Source organism: Mandrillus leucophaeus, unplaced genomic scaffold (genome assembly GCF_000951045.1).
Source record: "Mandrillus leucophaeus isolate KB7577 unplaced genomic scaffold, Mleu.le_1.0 Scaffold250, whole genome shotgun sequence".
NCBI lineage: Eukaryota > Metazoa > Chordata > Mammalia > Primates > Cercopithecidae > Mandrillus > Mandrillus leucophaeus.
The window spans coordinates 2,507,650-2,513,162 of NW_012102588.1; the positions used below are offsets into that span (position 1 = coordinate 2,507,650).

Sequence of the window (5,513 nt, forward strand, 5' to 3'; positions counted from 1 at the left end):
TTTTACTCTGTCACCCAAGCTGGAGGGCAGTGGTGCAATCTCAGTTCACTACAACCTCTGCCTCCCAGGTTCAAATAATTCTCCTGCCTCAGCCTCCAGACTAGCTGGGATTACAGGCACTCGCCACCATGCCTGGCTAATTTTTGTATTTCTAGTAGAGACAAGGTTTCACCATGTTGTCCAGGTTGGTCTTGAACTCCTGGTCTCAAGTGATCCACCCACCTCAGCCTCCCAAAATCCTGGGATTACAGGAGTGAGCCATTGCGCCTGGCCAAAGTTGCCTAATTTTTAAGAAAATTGTCTTTATGGTCATAGAAGCCTGGGTTTAAGCCCTGGCTCTGCCACTTATTGCTGTGAAACCTTGGGCAAGTCACTTAAACACCGTAAGTCTCAATGTCCTCATTTGTACACCAGGGGTGAGAACAGTACCTACAACACAGGACCGTTGACAGGCTAAATGAGACACCTACAACGTATCTGGCAATGGCAAGCCACTGCCTAAGTGTGAGCTATTATTGTTACTATTTTATAATGAGAGGGAGAGAGAAGGGTGACTAGCACTGAGGGCTCAAAAAAACAAAAAATGTAAAAAAGGCTGGGTGTGGTGGCTGATGCCTATGATCCTAGCCTTTTTTGAGACCATGGAGGCAGATGAATTGCTTGAGTTCAGAAGTTTGAGACCAGCTGGGTGAGACAGTGAAACCCCATCTCTACAAAAAGCACAAAAATTGGCCAGGCATGGTGGTATGCACCTGTAGTCCCAGCTACTTGGAAGGCTGAGGTGAGGTGAGAGGATGGCTTGGGCGTGGGAGGTGGGGGTTACGGTGAGCCAAGATCATGCTACTACACTCCAGCCTGGGTGATAGAGCCAGACCTTGTCTCAGGGGGCAGGGGGTGGGGAAGGCACACCCATACACAATAATAAGAGAAACACAAGCTAGAAGTGTATCAAAATGTTGTTCTTCATCTTCCAAATTGGCAGAGCCTAGAAGTTGGCTGACACTGTTGGTGGAACACAGGGAAGCTGGTGGGAGGGTAAATTGGTACGACAACCTCTACGGACAGAACTTTGGCAACCGCTAAGAAAATTACAAATAAACATGCCCTTTGGCCCAGCCAATCCATTTCTAGGAATTTATGCCACAGATATCCTGGCACATATGCAAAGTAATGTAGGTACAGGTTATTTATTTCAGCACTGTTTGCTTAACAAAATATTGGAAGCGACCTAAATGTCCATGAGTAGGGAAGGGTTAAATACATCATAGTCTATTTATACAATGCAGCAAATAAAATGAAAAACTTCCTTTATATACTGATGTGAAACACTTTCCCAAATTGATTGTTACATGAAAAATGCAAGGTGCAGGATTGTATGTAAGCAGGATATAACAGAAAGCAGGTTTTGGGAAAAAATGTATACCTGTATGCATGTGTCTTTTTTCCTTTTTCCTTTTTCCTTTTTTTTTGAGACAGAGTCTTGCTCTTGTCCCCCAGCCTGGAGTGCAATGGTGCAATCTCGGCTCACTGCAACCTCCACCTCCCGGATTCCAGCAATTCTGCCTCAGCCTCCCAAGTAGCTGGGATTACAGGCGCCCGCCACCACGCCCAGCAAATTTTTGTATTTTTTAGTAGAGACGGGGTTTCAATACGTTGGCCAGGCTGGACTAGAACTCCTGACCTCTGGTGATCTGCCCACCTTGGCCTCCCAAAGTGCTGGGATTACAGGTGTGAGCCACTGCACCTGACCATGTGTCTTTTTGTATAACCAGAAGACCTCTGAAAGGACAGAGTAGAGGAAAAGTTTTTATTGTACACTCTTTTGTAGCTCTTGAAATTTGAACCATGTGAATGTATTATCTGTTTAAAAAAAAGGTGAAGATTTTAATTTTTTAAAACTTGTGAGTACTAATGCTCAATGCTTCTTACCTGTTAGGTGATGATTGGTTCTAGGAATGGTGGATGGTAAATCTCTCTCAATGACAACTAATGTCAAATACAAAAGCAATGATAACAAAGGTACTAAAGACCCAGACATTCTTTGGGTTCTGTGCTTGATGATGTAATGGTTGGCTTGCAAGGGAGTTGTTCACAAGGAGATAATAACCTGATAATGCCCATGGGAATCTATATCAATCGACAGAGAATGTTCTGTATTTCTCCCAAGTTTTTAAAAACAAATTTTTTTCTTTTTCATTTCTTCCAGCATAAAAATGCATAGTTAACATGCATTTGGAAGAATCTTTTCAAGCCATATGGATTTAACTGTGCTTTTTTTGGAAGAGCACAAGAAGGAGAGTGGATATACATTTTCTTCACGTTTCCTCTGCCTTCTATTTAGCTAGCAATTTTGTGAGAGAACCGAAGCACAGCTTAGAGGAATGTGAAGTCAGCCTTCCAATGGGCACTGCTTCTCTGTTTTGAGAGTTTCTCTGCATGGCAAGCCCTCCTGTACTCCTGCCAAACACTACCAGTCTCCAGCTTCCTTACTACACATTGCAAAATTTTATGCAGGTTTTCTTTCCCCCTTCCTTCTGATTTGTTTCTAATCCCCTAACTCCCTGCAAGTCTAGTTGTCCTGGGTCCTTCTAAGACTCCATGGAAGTAAACAGGTATTAATATTATTAATTGATCACTTCATTCCATAAACATTTACTAAGTCCCTAGTATGTGTCTGGCACCATGTCAATGCTAGCAACTCGAAAAAGAATAAGAAATGATTTTGAATTTAAGGCACTTACAGTTGTTTTGGAGAGACAGAAATACGGTACAGCGTGGGAAGTACGTGGGTGCTATGTGAGCACCAGAAAGGGACACCTAACCCAGCTTTGGTGGGAGAGTGGGATAGGAAGGGATTCCTGGGGAAGCAAGGCGTGAGGAAAGGCTTAAAGGATAAGTAGAAGTTAACTAGGGAAGGTGGGGTGAGGGGGATGAGCGGGGTTGGATATTGGAGGTAAGGACTACCTGTGTGAGAGTGAGAAGGAGCCTTCTGTGTGACAGGAGGGGTACGGTTTCAGCAAGAGCAAAGGCTTGGAGGTGAGCAAACACCCCAGGGGTATGTGTTTTCATTCAGTTTAACTAGGACGTGATGTGTGCAGCAGGAAATGGCAGTAAATGAGGGAAGGAGGACGTTATTGAGAACATCAAGTGCAACAGAGGGGCAGAAACACAGGGCAGAAGATACTGACAAGTAATAGGTCATGGGTGACCTGATGAAGTGGTTTCTCAGGACTGGTAGGGCCTGAGACAGGATCTGGTATATTGAGGAGTGAAAGGGAGGTGAGACTGCACTCAGCTAATAGTTAACATTTACAAACCACCTTCTATATGACGAGGCTCTAATGCATCAATTTCTCACAACAACCTGAGAGGTAGACATTATCCACAGCCTTGTTTTACAGATGAGGAAACTGAGGCACAGAAAGGTTAAGCAACTTGCCAAAGGTCATGCAGGTAGAAGTGGCAGAACTGAGAGCTCAAGGTTCCAGAAACCAAACTCCTGACCAATAAGAAGCTGGGATTCCAGAAATGCTGTCATTGCTAGAGAGTGACTCAAGGCTACTGGAAATTGTAGCACATTTATAGACACAAAGAACAGTGCCTGGAGACCTGCGGGAAGTGATGTCTAACAGAGCAAGGTCCAGGAAGTTAAGGCTGAGCCCTGGATTTGACAGAAAGTCGCTGGTGACCTCTCAGAAAGCAGTTTCAGCAGCAAGTGGGGAGGAAGCCAGATGAACCAGAATTAGGAGAAAAAGGCCTTAAGAGCCACCATTCAGGCACAGGGGGTGGCAATGCCTGAGGGTAGGATGGAGACAGCCCCATCCAGAGACAGCAGAAAGGGAGTGCGTTAGTCAGGGTTCCCCAGAAAAAATATAGGAGTGTGTGTGTGTGTGTGTGTGTGTGTGTGTGTGTGTGTGTGTGTTTATGGAGAGAGGGAGAGACACAGAGATTTATTGTAAGGAATTGGCTCAAGTGGTTATAGAGGCTGACAAATTCTAAGGTCGCAGTTGGCAAGCTGGAGACCCGGGAGAACTGATGATGTAGCTCCAGTCTCAAGGTTAGCAGGCTTGAACCCTAAGAAGAGTTGATGTTTCAGAATGAGTTCGAAGGCAGGAAAAAATCCAGCGTCCTAGCTGGAAGACAGTTACGCAGGAGGAGTTCCCATTTACTTGCCTAGGGAGTTCCATGTAGGCCTTTGATTGATTGGATGAGGCCAACCCACATTAGGGAGGACAATTGGCTGTACTCGGGTCTAGCAATTCCAAGACTATTTTCTTTTTTTCCCCTTTTTTTCCTCTGCATTTTTGCTTTGCTTTATCAAATGTTGATTTCATCCAGAAACATACAAACACACCCAGAATGATGTTTGATCAAATATCTGGTTGCCCTATGGCCCAGTCAAGTTTGTATCCAAAATGAATCATCACAGGGAGATAAGGCCAAGTATGACTGCAGATAAATCTGTTTTGGAAAACAAAGTTCAGAAGAGGATAGACTTTTGCCCTCTCCTAATAACATATATGCATCAAACTGGAAATGTTTTTTTCCCTTCCCTTCCTTCCTTCCTTCCTTCCTTCCTTCCTTCCTTCCTTCCTTCCTTCCTTCCTTCCTTCTTTCCTTCCTTCCTTCCTTCCTTCCTTTCTCCCTCCCTCCCTCCCTCCCTTCTTTTTGACAGGGTCTCATTCTGTTGCCCAGGCTGGAGTGCAGTGGCATGATCTTGGCTCACTGCCAACTCCACCTTCCAGGTTCAAGTGATTCTCCTGCCTCAGCCTCCTAAGTAGCTGGGATTACAGGTGTGCACCACCACACCCAGTTAATTTTTGTGTTTTTAGTAGAGACAGGGTTTCACCACGTTGGCCAAGCTGGTCTTGAACTTCCGACCTCAAATGATCCACCCGTCTCAGCCTCCCAAAGAGCTGGGATTACAAGCATGAGCCACCGCACCCAGCCCAGAAACAATTTCTTAAACCAACTTCAGCTGGATCCCTGAGGTCAGGGTGACATTTTCCATTTCTCAAATGTCTTTGAAAGAGTGGAGGCTGAGCTTTCAATAGTAAATTATTATTTATAACTTTTATTATTATCCAAAAATGCCAGTTTTGTGATTGGCATTTAAAAACAGTTATGTTCTGATGATGACAGACTCTTGCTAACCATATGGTTACCTTGTATCAGTTACCGAGATACCGAGATACACATGTTCAGCCTGCTAAATGTCCAGGCCCTTGAACCTTTACACAGACAGTGTGTGAGCGAGGCTGGGCAGTTCAGTGACCTGGGCAGTTCAGAAGTCTGTTGCTCAGCCAGGAAGCTTCACAGCCAGAATTTAAACCCACATCTGTTACACTCTAAAACCTATGCCCTCACCACTATGCAAGCGCACTGGTAATCCCGTATGTCCACCAAATTTCATTCTAAACTATCTTGAAGGAGAAATGTTACTTCGAGACAGGGTCTCGCTCTGTTCCCCAGGCTAGAGTGCAGTGGCAGGATCTTGGCTCACTGCAACCTCC

At 44.8% G+C, this 5,513-nt stretch overlaps 1 pseudogene; it reads right to left on the reverse strand.

Annotated features, from left to right (window-relative positions):
- LOC105542127 overlaps window positions 1-5,513 on the reverse strand; it is a 51,944-nt pseudogene that overhangs the window by 44,283 nt on the left and 2,148 nt on the right.